The sequence below is a fragment of the Corvus cornix genome, chromosome 4 (genome assembly GCF_000738735.6).
Source record: "Corvus cornix cornix isolate S_Up_H32 chromosome 4, ASM73873v5, whole genome shotgun sequence".
NCBI lineage: Eukaryota > Metazoa > Chordata > Aves > Passeriformes > Corvidae > Corvus > Corvus cornix.
The window spans coordinates 16,105,920-16,123,436 of NC_046334.1; the positions used below are offsets into that span (position 1 = coordinate 16,105,920).

General features: G+C 41.7%; 1 protein-coding gene across 2 annotated transcripts in view; it reads right to left on the reverse strand.

Moving 5' to 3' along the window:
- Positions 1-17,284, reverse strand: part of ARHGAP24 (Rho GTPase activating protein 24) — a 185,071-nt gene extending 167,787 nt beyond the window's left edge. Inside the window, exon 1 of one of the 2 annotated variants that reach the window (XM_039551303.1) lies at positions 16,979-17,284. The gene's annotated coding sequence lies outside the window, so the exon portion shown is untranslated. Of the gene's footprint in view, positions 1-16,894; positions 16,914-16,978 lie in introns of those variants that run through there. The other variant, XM_039551304.1, reaches the window with a different exon arrangement.
- Positions 17,285-17,517: the final 233 nt, after the last annotated feature.

Here is a 17,517-nt window from a genome sequence, read left to right on the forward strand (position 1 = left end):
GTAATTTCACCTCAATTTATTTTCTTCTGCTCGAAACTGGCAAATGAACATTGCCTTTGTAAATATTTTTGTACAAGCAAAATACATTCCCAGGAATTTACTAGGCAATGATTAGGTTACTACTCTTTTATCCAGCCCAGTCACACGGCTTTTCCTGCACAAACACCCGCACAGGGGATCCAAGCATAACACCAGCACAGCTGTGCAGCTGTGCTCAGCCTTTCACACTCCACACCTGGTTCAACAGTGGAGAAATGTAAGGGAGGTAGGGCCCGGGCTGTCACGCAAAACTCCACCTGCCCCTCTCAAACGGTGGCAGGCAGGGAAGCTAAAACCAGCCCACCTTCTGTCCCCCCTTCCTAACAGACCTGTACACCAGAAAGAACTGTGTAAGAAAATCCTCCCGTCCATGCTAAGAGGTTCATTTCTCCCAAGAAGGGTAATGAGCTAAGAATGCACATTTCTGGTAACCAAAAAAACCTGCCTGCTGTCCCCAAGAGGGCATTTTCATTTGCTGGTCCCATAATAAGGGTGACAATATCTACCACAGTCAGGGGTACGCAATTTTTTGCGGAAAATGGCACAACAGAGGTCGTGATGCCTTAGGTGAACTCGTGACCTGTTGTCCATCTTGAGAATAGCCTCTGGCTCCCCAGACCTTTGAAGGCCTTTCAAATAAATACCTACTTTTATTCCCTTACTCCTGTCTAGTCTCTGTTGTTCAACTGATGCCTTGAGAGGCATCACTTGAGCAAGAATATATGGGCAATCACCTAGAAGTAAATTTCTGTATGTGAATTACTGCCAAATCCAGGTACAAGCTCAAGCACACATAAGAGCTCCTGAGAAGATGAGCAGCATCATTTTAAGACTGTTAGAAGTGCAATTATGACTGCATTACTAGACAATACTGAGCCTTAGCACACTGTCAAGAACCCCACTCACCTTTCTCAGCGTTTTCTCATCTCAAACTTGAATCTGAGTCCTACTTTTCATTTGAACTCGTAATTTCAGATACATTCCAGTATCCTCAAAGTGAGCACACACTATATTATTTATTACATTTGTTTACAACGTGCTCTCAAAACCAAGCAATGTACTATGGCACAAACAGGAATCCAACAGCATGGAAAGGTGACACACTTAACAACAGCTCCTCTGTGCAGGCAGGACTCAACTTGAACGCAGAGCAGATGCCGAGAGGTACCTGACCACGTCCCTGTGTCACAGCTTATAGGAAGGACTAAGCCACAATTTATCCTTTGAATTACTCAATTGTCAAGAACACAAAGTGAAAGGAAAAGAAGAAAACAGATGTTGTCACCACAGCTGATAGACAAAGGAAGGTCTAGACACATCTGGATATCATGAAAGCTAAATATTTTTAACATGACTTACAGCTCTTCTCTCTCACAAATACGCATTAGATGTCCTAAACTCTAATCCCAAGTTATTTGAACTGCAGTTTAGAAATATACACCAAAAAAAACCAACCACCAGGAAAAAAAAAAAAGGGGGGGGGAACGACAAATTTCTGCTGGAAAAAATCCCATTATAAGCGGCACAGCACACAATGGAATGAAAAAAAAAATTCAAAAACAGTTCTAAGATTTCAACATAGCTTTCCAGAACAAAGCTGGTTTTATCATCTTTATTATGGTTCACTGGAGAATTTTACTTTATTTTTCCTGTAAGGAAGGAAGGGCATAAGTAGCTCTCACAGCACTGTGACATTTCCTGAGAGACTGCCAAGGAATCTGGGGTTTCCCAAAATGTATCTCATGTCTGGGACATGGGGAGCATCCTGGCATAATTCACCTCATGGTCCAGATTTCCAGACGAACCTACCATTCAAGCAGCCCATTCAAGCTTAAATCTGCACAGCAAAACCTTAAAAAGCTGTACTAGCATCTCTGAAAAAAATAGAAGGCTTGGATAGCGGTAATTTGGAAGGGATGGAACAACTTGCAAAACAATTGTCAAAACTAATATGAATTTTCCCTTCCTATCCTGAGGCAGTGAGGTGATTGCTCTTGGATAGACAGATTGCCTCTAAGATTTGTAAGACAATCTGATCCTCATGAGAATTGCAAAAATCACATTTGAAGGACAGAATAAACAGAGAAGACACTGCAACTCTGGACTAGTTCTTGTAGGATTCACATTTGAAAAATACTATTTGCCTTCTCTGATAAAAATAGCCCGGAAGGAATACAGAGTAAATATAGATCTTTTTTCTCCACTAAGTTCCCTAACAGTGGTAATATATAACAAGCTATTTGCAAACTTGCTTTCCAATTCAATATGGAAAATAATACACTGTATCAATACATCAACATCTTGTTTACCAAGTTCCCTTTTTCTCCACTGGAAACAACAAAGACAGCTTGGCAGACATTCAGGGCAGAGGAATGGAGATGAGCATTTGGTTGGACTGACACCCTGACAGTCAAGAACACAAAACATTCCACAAATGTTTGAAGGGTGCAAACAGCAAGGAGGAAAAACAACTTTAAAGGGGGGATGACACAAGTCAGCTCAATAAGGCATGCAAATCAGTGGCTCGAAAAACACAGCAGGAGTATTACTGGCAGCAACATAAGCCATCAAAGTTACCTTATCAGAACAAGCTTGAGTGGGCAAATAGCCCCTTGTTCAGGGAACAAACACAAGCACCACCCTTCTGCTGCCCAGCAAAAGCCTCCAAGAGTTCAGTGAGGACTTCTCCTGCATCAAATCATTTCTTCACCGCCAGAAATTCATGTACGCCATTTGGCACAAACTCAGCTTGTCCATGCTCTACACCTTCTACCAAATTTGTACTATAAAAAGGTGCTCTGAATAGTACTCAAACATTTTCATCATCCAGATGACAGTTCCATAAACCCAAAGCTGACAGTAATAATTCTACAAACCTTCTCACCAATTAATTCCACTGTATGGAAAGAAATCATCCCATTTTTATTTTTTTGTTGTTTTGTATTGTGACATCACCTACCCTGTACAAGTCAAACCAAAAGATTTAAGTGTATGAACAAACCTGTGGATGTAGGATAGACAAAACAGCAGTAATGATAAGCATTTTTACCTGTGAACAATTAAAGTAATTTGTATTCCATGAACTGCATGACTGTATTTGCACAAAGTTTTCCTCTTTCAGTCTGCAGATTGTCACAAACAAGTGGAATAACCATAAAACTGTGTTACACGTTTTTAACTCACTACTGACTCCATACTCAGATTATTCTCTGTTCACCCGATTCTCCTTTTATTGGTGTGTGTTGCCTTTTTTCTCAGCAATACTTTTTCTGCCCTTTTTATTTGGTTTCAGTAGATATTGAACACAATATAAATGGAAGCTTTCTTTAGGGAAGAATTACCTCAGCTATCAAAAATCCAGAGCAGATATATCTTCAGGTCATGAACCAGATCCCTCACACAAACAGAATGCCAAGACAGTGTCAGCAACACTTTAGATAACAAAATCAATACTAAGTCCAATGGTAATAACTTTTTTTGAAAGAAAGATGTGTCAAAATATATTGGTAAAATAGCATGAATTGCGGAGCTGCTGCCACCAACCTCTACAGCAGGTCAACACACTGAACAACAGTAAGTCCAAAAAGAGTGCTGGAGGCATGTAAGTATCCACACCTAACTGTTCCCAGTTTTCTGCACCACAGCCACTGGGTTTTCTAAGGTCTCTGGCAATTTTGAAGAACCTGTCTGAAAGCAGATGTGGCAAACCACAAAACATCCTGCTACAGAGAAAGGAAAGGAAGTGATCAGTGGAAAACACCCGCAATTTCACCACACCTGCTAATGAAATTCTCAGAGCCCTCTCCTGTGTTAAACTTGTGCCCAGTACATCACCTGACTGAACACACATAGTAGTGAAATATTATTTCTTCTGGTCCATCATACACAGAGTCTGCAATTACAACCAGCTCTCAGGTAGTTGGAAGCTTGTCCTCTGTCATCGCTAGAAGACTTTTTTCATTTGCCAGCCCTTCACGCGTACAAATGGGCCAGTCAAAAGTTATAAAAACCTGCTCTCGTTGTAGTATATTGTATTCAGCCATCACACCAGCTTACAAGAGTTTTTTGTACTTTGACAGCAACTAAAACTTTCCTGATACATAGTTCGTCCATTTTAGCAGCACAAAACCCACCACAAAATCAGCACAACTATGCAAAAGCCCTAAATTATCCTAATGATCTTACCTATAAATTAATTATTGAGAAGTGATCTTCGTAACATACTTTCTAATTTTTTTTTTATGCTTAAGCCAATTTATGTGGCTTTTAAAACTTTGCACCATATCCTAACTGATAACAGGAAACTGTGGATGGTTAATTGAAACAATGGGGGATCCATTTTCATCATTGCTTATGAAAAAGCCGCAGTTTCAAGTTCACCACCACATTTAAGCCAATTCTCAAGGTGCTAAAACACTTAAAAATCATTTGTAATTGCTTTATTTAACTTTTCATTCCCCCATCCCACATGCTCAAATCAATGCAGCATTTCTGTAAAATATCACCCTGAACCATTCAGTGTTTTGCCAAGTTCTACAGCAAGACAAAATACAGTATTTAGCTTGGTTCTGCTTGGTGTTTGAGATCAGTAACACTATACTAGTGTCTGCTGACTGAAGAGAATTTATTTTCTTGCAAGGGAACACTTGCAAACTGGCCACATTTGATATTTCCTTTTCACAAATGCCTTAAAAAGTTTAACAGCAGTGTAGAGTCGCACATTGAAGCTACAAAATGCCATTAAGCATGACAATTAACAAGAAGCAAATGTAGTAAGTGCCAGCTTGAGTAAGGTAAAGTGAAGTGGTGCAAAAGCTGAGAAAGATGTGGAATTACTGATTTTCTACCACCAAGGAGATTCCCACCCACCTTCACCTCTGCAAATGACATAATACATAATTCCATTTAATTTTTTCATCTGTATGGACAACAAGAATAACAATTTTTAGAACAATTCAACAATTACACTTCTCAAGGAGGCAGCTCAAAGTGTCTTATTTTCCCTGTAATATGCCTTCAAGTCTCCACAATTCATTTTCAGCAGAGAATTTTGTAGAACCCCACTCTTACACACCATTTTGCAGGCAGCCACCTTCACTTATCTTTCTGCAAATCAAGGTAATTTTACATGATTTTCCCAGAGCAAACTAGCATTGCCTATGGCAGACCAATGGGTGACAGAAGATTAATTGGTAGAAAAACATTACAACTAGAAAATTAAGCACTTTTAGACTGCCCATAAGGAAGTATATAATGCTAAAAAATGTAATGATATGGCAACAAGAATCAATCACACACATCTGAAAGTCATTTGTTAGCTGATGAAATGCTGCCAAGTCAAACAAAAAAGTTGTAATTTACTCACAAAGCCAAATTTAAGCCTAGCTGCAACTAGCAGGAACTGGCAACAACGGATCTAGGAGAGTGTTTTCATAATCTGTAAGCCAAAGTAGCACTGATGTGTCTACAAATACACAAAACATGCAACAAAAATCCCTGTCTCCTTGTCCATGGACTTCTGATCTGAACAAGACAACTCTACCAAGGTTATTCAATCCTGTCCTGTGTAAATGTTTAAAACCAAGGCCACCTTCCCCATTTCCCAACCTCAGAGGACATTACTTCAGTACTATTCCCCAATCTCTAAAAAACCTACCATGAGAAGTTTTTCCAACCTTTGTTTACAGATTCACAAAATTCATGACAAAAATAAACAGCCATTCTAATGTTACAAAGGAGCAGGAAGGCATTAATGAGACATGCTACTTACTAGTAAAGCATTTGTTTTTTTTAATTCCAAAGGTAATTTAAACCAATTAAATGGACAATTTTACTTACATATATATGCTATGTCATATAGTATATTCAACAGTGCCAGCAAAAAATAATACTCAGACCACTCCAAGCCATCAACAATTTCACCATGTGCTCTTTTGTCCCAGGATGGGAAATGAGTATCTTCTATCTTGGAATTCAGTAACCTTTTCATGACAACTTGGTCAATACTAACATATTTTCACACAAGCTTTCAGCTAAAACACCCATTTGTTCTGTAGAGGTGTTTCAGCACTACCACCACAAAAAATATGACAAGTCAGAGTTTAAAATCATTCTCCAAAGACCTCTGTTAAATTTTAATGGCTGGTTAAAGGGTCGTGTCCCAATTTCCACACTACTTTACTTTTTTGTACCTTATTAGCCTCAAAAAATCTGCAAATGACAGACTAGCCAAAAAACAGCTTCTTTTTGTTCCACTTTCAATGAGTCTCAGAACAAAGTATTTGCTCATATAAGTTTCCAAGCAATCTCTCTAGGCATCCAAGTTTATCAACAAGAACCATTCAAGCCTCCTTGCTTTTAAACACACCCAAACTGAAAAGCTTGTTTAACTGCCTATTAGGCTCTGTGATTGATTCCTTGACATTTCCAATAAATCATCTTTCTGGTTTCGTGCTAAGACTCCAACCCTTTATTGCTTGCAATCTATATAGCAGATACGAAAAACCCCTGTGTTTTTAGTGTTTCTGAAAACACACACACAAAAATCTACTTTTTGTAGACCTCCAACAGCACATACAGCTTGTTTCCGAGCTCAAGTTTGCATCCTATTTTTTAAGCACAGATACTAACTTCATACTTATCTACAGAGGACCTTCCTACCACCAGCTCCACATGAAATATTTTCCAAGTTAGCATCCAAGACTGCTGTACTGTCATGCCATGGACAATATTCAACATATACTGTCTGCAACTGTCACCAATCTCCCCATGCAAATCTGTTATTCGATTTTCATGTTTCTAGGAAATTCCCTAATACCCAATAAAGCTCAGTAACATGCAGAGAAGTTTTCCATGAGAGTAAGATATAGATTTAACAAGAAGCATCATGTGATTTTTTCTGAGTACAAGATTGCTTTGCAAAAAACCACATCTCACCCCAGACCTCTGATCCTCAGCTAGGGATGAAAGGACCCTATGAATCAAAATACCTGATATGAATCAGTAGGAAACATTACACTATATTCACATTAGAACTCTCTTTTCAAGATACAGGACACAGAGGAAACTTGTCACACACACAGCAGTCCAATGTGGGGCACCTCCATGAGTCATAAGAAAAATTCTAAACTTTTTCTCCAAGGAGAAAGTGAAAAAAGAATAGCAATGCTCCTGCAGCTCCAAACCAAACCACTCATTTAATATCCTGTTATCTCAACTACCATACTCTTTTTTCCCCTGCCAAGAGCCATGTTGTATGAAAAGCCTTTGGGCACTTTATGGTATTAGAAGATAAGTATGAACTAACTTATGTTCATAACTGAGTGGTATCACAGATCCAAGACACTCAGTTTTGGTTTATTTCTATACAATCCCTCCAGCCTAACATACTCAGCTTCAAGGCATAGGAGGGTATTCAGCTCCTTAACGAGGTACATCATAGTGCCACAATGGTGAGCTCAGCTACCAGAGCTAACTTTTCCTCAGAAGTCTAAGCTCATGGGACACCAGAGGCTTAACCCAGGTGTGCATTTTGAGCAGCATAACCTCCTATAAAACATCTCTTCTGAACTATGAACCCTTCCTTCCCCCTCCAAAAAGGCTGTTGGCTTGGTGCACGGCCCAGCAGCACAGACCTGCCCTTGCCACAGGAGGCACAAGCAGCTCTGATAAGTCACTTGAGAAACCATTACCTCCTCATGCCACATTTCCACATCTACCAACATATCCCAATTGCTCTGCCTACAGTTTAGAAGGCCAGCAGTGCTATCAGACTGCAAGTGAGATCAGATCTATTCCCTGCAACTCCACAGCAACACTTTCAGTGCTAACTGCCTGTTCTTCACATCCTCAGAAAAGAAATCCCAAAGGCATGTACCTCTGAAATCTCTCAGTAGCACTGCTCAAACCCCCTTATTTCAGCTTTTTCCCCTACCACTGTATTAGTGTGACCTTTTTATTGTTTCATTGTCCTGGGTCCATTCGGTGTTTGGTTAACAGCACAGGTTAGAAATTATTTCCTTTCCTGGGTATTTCCACCAGGTATTGCACAGTAATTTTTCCTTACTTACTGGACACCTAAATAATGTACAAAATACTTACTGTGTAGTCGTACGTGGACTACCAATACCTAGTATGCTGTTTTGGCTAATCTGCCATTTTTTCTAGTAGTCCCTATGAAAGTAAGAAATGGTAAAACTCACGTTTTAGAGCCTTCCTGTTGGTGCTGGGAGATGAACATCTCCGAAGCAGTGTCCCAGGAGTGACACCATCAAACATGATACAAACATCTGGAGTGAGTCTCAGCATTTAGGATTTTATTTCTAATGCTGGCAGAGGATCACACCTCTGCCCAACTCGCCTTCTGCACTTTGCCAAGGGAAGGCGTCAGAGCTACATGAAACTGCATCATACAGCAGTGCTGCACAGAGGCTTAATCTCATTACGTGATAAATAGTCTTGACACTGAATGTGCCACGTGCTGCACGCTCAACTGGCTGCTTTAGCCCTTTCCTGGTGTCAGCTAAGTGCACTGTGAGCTTTGTGAGCCCAGGCTGACAGCAAGAGGCAGGAATTCAGCACACACTAAACAGGAGAACAGCCAAACGCAAAAGACTTAAGCATGTGCATGAGGAACCACCAAGCCCCCCAGCTTACAGCATCACCATCACAGCTGTCCCTGCTCCTTCCCAGAAGTGTCCCTCTCCCCTGATGCCTGTCAGAAGGCAGCATTTGAAGGGACCAACTACCCCCATACAAAGATCCACTGACCACTGCCCAGGGCAGAGCCAACAACCCTTTCCCAGTGTGGTAAATCCTACCAGTAACAGCTGACCAAAACAGGAGCTGAATCACCATGGCAAGGGACCATAATTGTTTGTAACATCAGTGCTAAAACCTATGAAATTCTTCAAAAGCAGTGAAGCTGTTAAGAAAGAAAGAAGTGAAGTCACCACCCCTGAAAGTGCTCAAGTAGTGACTGGATGTGGCAGTTATTGCTGTTGTTTAGTCAGCACGGTGGTGTTTGGTCTGAAATTTGACTCAATGGTCTTGGAGGTCTTTTTCAACCTAAATAGCTCTATGATTCTATTAAACTAATTAATAGTTGACTCATTGCAGGACAGAATCATCACAGTGAAAATCATAAGGGTCCTACTAGAAGTATGTTGATGTGGATTTTATTTTTGTCCTGGCACATCCTACGATACATGTAAAATACTCCTATGATTCAGAAGTAGACTTTTTTTTTCACAACTGTCCACATATGACAAACAGGCAGGACAGGAAAGGACCTCCCTACTCATTAAGCCCAACTTCTAAAATCCCATGGGAGCAGGCAACACAATTACTTTCAGATAGCAAAAAAACCACTATCAAAACAGATATTTTATTATTTCCCCTTACCCCCAACCCAGTAGTCCCAAGGCTTCCCAGGAACTCCTTACCCTGCTAGAATTTTTCCTTTCATCCCAGCACACTTATGGACAGGCTACAACGATTTATTCCTTATCACCCCAAAATAGTTCTGCTCTCTCCCTGATGTTGACACACATGACATATTTATGTGTAGAGTCTAAGGCTGCTTTCTCATTTTCACAGAACACACAAAGCCAGGTCCAACTTTCTCTGAAGAAAGAGGACTCGAGCATGGCTGGTTAAGTCTAGGCAGCAGGCATCACACACATACCAAGTTACGTGGAAAACTAAACAACTCAAAAGCACCAGGTCTCTCACACTTACAGACAGATATTTATTGTTTTTCTTAAGTTTTCATTACTCAAAACCACTACTTACAACATGTGCCTTCTTAGAGCTTCTTCCTGCTTACTTAGTTGTGACCCCTGAGAGAAAAACCCAACCTGTGGAAGCTGCTGGCATCAAGACATAGATCTCTATTTATACAAATGTGCATTTTCCTAAATATTATTTATTAAACATTTCTGGAGGATGAGGTTAACTGACTCCAGTTTGAACCCTGTATTCTCCTAGGAGAAGGGGTTTCACCATCATGCATCAAATGTTAATGTTTTACACTCCAATTAATTTACTGACTTTCAAAGAATTTCTACTTGAGCTGTATTTAAAATAGCACCTTCAAGATTTCCGACTGCCATATAACAGAATTGTAGTTGCTTTTTTTAAAACAGTGAATAAATGTGTCTGGCATATGAACAGTTAGTCCTCAATCTTGATATCAGTTACTGATTGACGGGGTGGGGGTGTTTCCTACAATGAAATTCCAAAATTTCCCTTTTAGCCAATGGGCAGAGCTTGTCAGAACAAGCTTTCTGACCAGTACATTTCCTATTCACTTCTAAAATGAGCAAATTAGACAGTAAAGTTGGGTCCACTTGGGTTCCAGCAATGCTATTAAGATCCCAAATTACCACAATCAGATTCTTACTCTCAAAGCCTAATTGCAAAGCTCCCATTTTAGTACGCTTCCATTCAGCTCTGCAGAGCATAAGCAGGCTTTGGACTTGGCAAACAAAGTAAGAATCACAGTCATTTTGAAAGAACGTAAATCACTGTGTCCACGCTAAAAGGCATTGCATTTTCTCTCTCCTTCTCCAGGCAGGCCCTTTAACATTTCTGCCTCGGTTTGCTTACTTCTTAGGAGAAATTTAAAATAAAAAAAAAAAAGCCAAGAAAGAAGAAACATCTGTGGGAACAGCTGCACAAATATTGCAACTGCCAGAGAAAAGATTTCTTTCTAGCATCCAGGATTTCTGGTTTTGTGTTTTGCAAGAATACTTAGTAGTGGATAACCACAGTGACTATCCATGCATCTGACACACAATTTTGATCTCAATCACAGATAAGAGGCAAGAGCTCAACAGGAGCCTACCGTAGACATACAGACACACAGAGAAAAATACCAGAAACCCAAACACTTGAAGGAATTGTCTAGAGGCTCCACCATAAAAAAGCTTATTCAGCAAGTAGGCTGCTTGCTCCAACTTCTGGACAATCTGAATTCCATGGTAGCTAGTTTATAATTGTAAGCAAATGTACAGCACAGCTCTTCCCTTCATCGTTATCTCACCTTTAACGACAACGCTGAGACCCCAAATTACTCAGAACACTTTCCAACACAACACTTTGAAATAAGGCAATGATGTCATTAAATAAATAAGATTTCCAGAAGCCTGTCTTCATCTCCTAGACACGTCTGTGTTCACATGCTTGTCTTTGAACTGCAGCAATCTGTTATGCTCCAACAGGAAGGATTAAAAATGAGTTTTATCATGTTCTGTGCTATATATTGATAATTGCACAGTTCTTATTTCTCAGTCCATGCCCAAGTAGGTAAGGTGAATACGATTAAAGCTCCATTACAGTAATAATCAACTAAATTGAAGTCACTAAACTAAAGTCACTAAAGTCACAGCAAAAAGATCTTGAAGATACTGCACAAGGCACAGTTCATTTAGGATTTACTGAAACTTTTTTCCCCTCCAAAATACTGAAAGAATTATCAACCAATATGGCCATGGGGGGGAAGTTGCCTCATCCAGCTGATCCACAGAGCAGGATTTGAAGAATGAGAAACAAAGTTAACTGCCTGCAGCCTCTGCATCATTTTTCTTTCTCAAGAAACTCGAGAAGGGCCTTAAGCATACTTTAAGTCACCCTTGACTGTAGCACTCTCCCATTTGCTAAACAGTCATTTAGCACGCTGGGATTGCTGCAGCACAGCAGCACTTGAGCTTCTTCTTCCACCTCCACACTGTCAGCTGCCGAGCTGGGTACATAGAGAAAGCCCTATTTGACCAAGCTCCAGCAGGCTTCAGGGGGTCTCTGCTCCACCTGAATTCACGTGATCCATTGTTACTCATTTTCTAAAGACTCATCCTGTAAGACCATGCGGCCACATTCCCGCAGCACTGCCTGGAAACAAAGTGGTGATGAATCTTTTTGCTTTTTGTTTTTAAAGATCACAACTTGCTTTGCAACAGCAGCTCTTATCCTTCCTTGTATCCGCACATTCCTAGCCGAAGAAGGCAGGCCTTCATGATCTGCGGTGGTCATTCAGCTCCTTTCCATCAAGCCACAAACAGAGTATCAGATCTTTTTTCCACTTTTATAAGTAATACTAAAATGAAAGAGGGTCAGAACTGAACAAATGGATGGTTACAAAGGGACAGAAAGAGTCCATCCAGCCCAGCATCCCATCTCCAGCTGTGACTGAAGTAGAATCCCAGAGACAAGCAGGATAACTGAGACAAGCAAGCAGCAATACTTTTGGCTAGCTACCCCTTAAAACTGGGTTTTTCTTTTACTAATCCCTACACTGCGAGTACTTACGCATCTGAATTACACCTTACTTACATCTTGTGCACACTATTACCTCTTTCCATTTGTTTTGAGCCTGCCACCATCACTCCTGGACACACCCTGGGATTCTTGTACTGAAAAATAAGGGAAGAAGAAGTAGTCTGCTTATCCTTTTCCTGCCACTTGTTAGTGAAGCTTTCTCAGCCATCTCATCTCCAGGCTGAAAAGTTCCTTCCTGCTGCACTGTTTCTTGCACAGAAGCTGTGCTGTCCTTGGCAATTCTTTTCACCCTTTGTAAGACCTTTTCCAGCTTCAGCTGCCAACTACTAGAACCCTTCTCCCCTGATGTCACCTCTATCCTTCACATTTTTCTTCTCACAGCACAGCATGTGGTAGCTGGGGAGGTCAAAGATACAGCTAGAGAGGCAGCTTATGGAAAATCCAGGATGCTGTCGCCAGAGCGGAGGTCGAGTCAACCGAGCAAGGATTAACTGCAAGGCTACTTTCTCTGCCTACTGCAGGAGCACTCATCCTGTACCCAGAAGGCAGTGAGATCCCTCTGGATATCACTAACTGGGAGAACCAAACACGCTTTTTCTTTGGTTAGTGTGGTCTGGGCCAAAACGTGTTGGCTATTTTCTTATTTTGAGCTATTTCCCTGTTTTACGAGGAGGCAAATTGCTGAGTTTTACTAACACTTCATGATTGTTCCATCTGATAGGCCAAGAATACCAGTTCAGTTAAAATTTAAGTGCTATTTTCTTTACTTTTTTAACAAATTGCTGTTCTAAAAGCAAAGGTAAATGTGCAGAAAGAACCATGGGAACACACCAACTACTTCTTGGAAGTAACACATGTGAAAAATGTCTTTGCTAAAAAGCTACTAATCATAATTGCCATTACACAAAACTCAATATAAGAAAAAGAAAAGTATTTCATGGCAAGAAACTATACACATTGCCAAGGAATCCAGCATGTGTTGCTGAGGTTTGTCTCATCGAGCAGTGGAGCATGAAAGCCCCTCTCAACTAGCAAGTGTAACAGTAAACAACAGAAGTTTGCTAAAGTTAAAAGCAAGAGCTCGTGTGTTCCTTCAAGACCTCTGGCTTGATGGTGCATGACATTTTCATTGGAAAAGCCCAATGAAACTAGAGCTGAGCCAAGCAGACAAAATTAATTCAAACATTTAACAGAAAAGTCAAAGACCATGACCGTGAACAAAAAAAAAAGCACCACACTGCAGGTGGCTTCCAGTCTCCAAGCGACTATCTTATTTTGCAGTGTAACCAACGACTTGGAAGAAAAATGAAGAAGAAAAAAAAAAAAAGATCATGACTGAAAAGTTGTGCAGATGACAAATACCAAAGAAATTGTTAATTACGAAGAGGAAAGGCCACTGACAGCCAGCTGTCTGTCTGTCTGTGCACCAGTCTGTGTCTCCTTGTTCAGCAGGTGCTCAAGTTGGGAAGAACTGACAGTACCTGAGAACATCTTTTCTGGAAACCATTTTAAAAAATGTTGAAATAGAGAAAGGGAGAAGAAAATGAAGAAATTGACAAACTGTGTTTTCCACTTTTAAAAAGAGAAGGTAAAGAATAAAATAGTAACTCTAGAGAAAACAGAAATTTGGATAGAGAAGGCTATTAAACATACAAAGAGCTAATAAGAACTAGAGCTAACAAAGCTGGTAGTCAAAAACACACAGTAAAGCTGACTGATGATAATTATACCAAATGAATATACTGGAGAGCCTATCAAATGACTTTGTTGGCAAAACAGGGTATTCTTCACGACTAAATGATCTAGCTTATAATGGAAGCTAATCAAGGACCATTATGGTTTATTTTGGATCCATAATCAATTAAAAACAAAATCAATTTACAGCTTCACTCCAGTCCTTACCATGCCCACTTTGACCACCCAAATGTAACTGGCAAAATGGTGAGGCAGAAGGAAAGAGTGACAAATGTACAAGAAGCTGAAGTACATCCATCTTTGAGATGCCTGGTATTTTCATAGATTTTTGAGTGCTTTCAATTAAAAAAAGTGCAACCTAATCAACATTTTTCTAAATAAATGCAGGCAACAACTATAAAAAACAATTCTAACTTGAAATCCTTGCTTTAGCATAGTAATAGAAACTAACACACTAAATCCTACCACTAGCACTTTCTGCAGTCTTACATGATGGAAGAGAATCTAAGCTGGAAATTTGGCCTCAGCTTTTTAAGTTTCTATCTCTCCCAAGACTGGCAGGGGAGTAGCAAATTTCATTAAAAGCTGTGTGTTTCCTTATCATCCAACACTATCAGCCACTCACCTTACCTGGAGTCTTCAACATCACAGAAAGCCAAGTTCCAGACTTGGAACTCTACCAGATACTCTCCTGCCATGTTTTTCTCACTTTAGAACACCAAGAGAAGGCAACCTTTTCTTTTTTTCCCTGGCTGAAATCAAACATACATTCACCCTCAAAACAGTGTACAACACAAATGCTACCCCAATACGACGAAGTGTCACACTCTGTTCCAGGAGATTATTTAAAACTAAAAATTGTATCAAGCGTTCCCTCTGCCCAATATAGAGAAAGGCAGTTAACGGCTCCAGGAATGAAACATACTTCCAAAGGCCATCAGATCACAATAAACACAAAGGAGTCTACACAGAAGACAGTTAAAGCTAGCAGATGCAAATCACTTCAAACTACCAACCATGAGTTTCAACTTTTTTTTTTCTTCCACCTGGTGTGTTTAAAAAAAACCACCAAGGTACTGAATCAAGCAGCAAGAGATACTTGTGTGCTACAGCTGCACAAGGAGCTCACAGCGGGTTTTCATTCTGGCTGCTTCTGAAGACATGACCTTATCAGGACTTCAAACTATTACCTGGGCCATTTCTTAAAGGGATCTTAATTTCTGTCTTTCTAAACTCCATCTTCAGAAAAAAGAACCTAGTGATAGAGCCACTAATAGAAGTGATCTTCATGCACCAGTCTGCAAACACAGGAGAGGCACATGCCAAAGGAACAACCCACAGCCTCCCTCTCACTTGAGCCCAGCAGCAAATCACCTTACAGTGCAAAGAAGGCAAGCCTTCCACACAGAATCATGCTTTCAGTTGCATTTTCTGCATGGCTTTATATTTTTTACTTAATTACCGCGTTGTTTTCTGGGGATTTTTTTTTTTGTTTGATTTGCTGTTTTCGGGATGGGCACCCTATTTATTCCAAACTAAACCTAGCTAGTTTCATTAAAGACTGAGTCAAGTAAAGAACAAGAGGAAAAAAAAGCAGCTGAGAGAACAACAATCAGAGAAGAGGCAGTCTAATAACTTTAGAGACCATGCACAAAGAAACAAGCTTAAGCACATTTATTTTTAACGTTAAGTCACTGTCACGTACTAGAAGATGCCTTCTGCAATAACAAAACCTGCCACAACATGAAAATTTCATGGGACTGCAAACAAGGACTTGACTCTCAGTCCTTCCTTCTCTCTACCTCTGCCTGGACACATGCCTTTTGTGCCTATGAGATGCCACTTAAACGATTTTTAGCTGGGACAAAATGCTTTGTTCCTTGAGCTGCTCAGTCCCACTGCCTTAATTCTTACCTCATGGGGAATCCTTTCCCCCTGAATGGACAAAAGTTACTGTCTGTTACCTCCTAGGTACAGAACTACTGGGCAACACAAGAATTTAACAGCATCTGAACTACTGGGCAACACAAGAATTTAACAGCATCTTAATACCTGCTGATCTAAGAGTTATCACCATCCTCTCCCAGCAACCATGCTACTTGATGCAGACAAACGGAATTCAGATTAATATTAGGTAAGTTCTGTGTTATGAAGTCACTGTGCTACACAGGAAATGCGTTTTTTTTTAATTTCTACCTATTCAGGACACAGGTACCTACCTAAAAAAACCCCCTGCTGTTTACTTCCAGTGCAAAAATTTTTCTAACATCATCAAACATAAATTATTTAATACTCTCCACCCCGCTGGAAGAAGAAAACTCTCAAACTGACAACATGCATGCATATTACTGCAAAGAAAGAGACAAATACTACCTCCAATTTCCTTCCCAGTGAAGGAAAAAGAGAAGACAATTACTCCCTTATGTCAAAAAGAAATCCACTCAGTGGCTCTAAAAATCCATGGAACACTCCCTAACCTTTTGTGATTACAGTCAAAGTCCTCATTGCAAAATCTGTCCCAGTGAGGACCTTACTTCGCAAAGCCTGCTACAGATACTTACATAGAAGGAGGGAGATTTTAAGACAACCATCACAAACCCAAGACCGCAGAAAGCACAAAGGGCTTTGACTTATATTCAAGTCAACAAGTAGTCAGATGACACACACTCAGCCTGTAGCCCTGAAACCAACCAAAACAGATCCTGTTAGGAAGTATTTAGCACTGCTAAGAAATAACAGCGCAGAAGAACACTGAAAGATGCCTACACACACACAACACAGAGCACACAAGAACAGCTGTCTCACACACACAGCTGCTGCCACCGCTCCCCGGCCGGCAGCAGCCACTCGCCCTGCACGGCCCCCGGGCAGCGGCGCTACTCACCGGGCGCTGCTCACCGGGGGCTGCTCACCGGGGGCTGCTCACCGGGGGCTGCTCACCGGGGGCTGCTCACCGGGCGCTGCTCACCGGGCGCTGCTCACCGGGCGCTGCTCACCGGGCGCTGCTCACCGGGCGCTGCTCACCGGGCGCTGCCCCGCACCGGCCTCCGGCCGCCCTCACGCAGGGCCGCCCTGCTCCCCCATACACGCGGCGGGGGCTCGGGGCACGCTCGGCGGCACCGGCAGCTGACTGCAGCCCGGCTGCGCTCAGAAGTTTCTTCTCCTGCCCCCTCCCTCAGCCGCTCAGGCGACCTGTGCGCAGGCGGGGCTGCCACCATCCCACGGGGGCTGTCGCCGTGCCCCGGGAGCCGCGCCGGGGGCAGCCCGCGGCGGCGGGCGGGGCGCCGGCGTGTGAGGGTGATGGATAATGTGCGATGTGTTGTGTGCGCCAGCCGAGGGGCTGGGGCGGTCTCGCAGGGCCAGCCCCCGGGTTTCGGGTTTCAGGGGCAGCTGGCAGCCCCCGGGCGCGCCGCCGGCTCCGCTGCTGGAGGAACGCGCCTGCCTTCCCAGACGCTCTGGGAATGCCAGCGCCGGGACACCCGCCGGGAGCCGTCCCGGGCTCCCTCC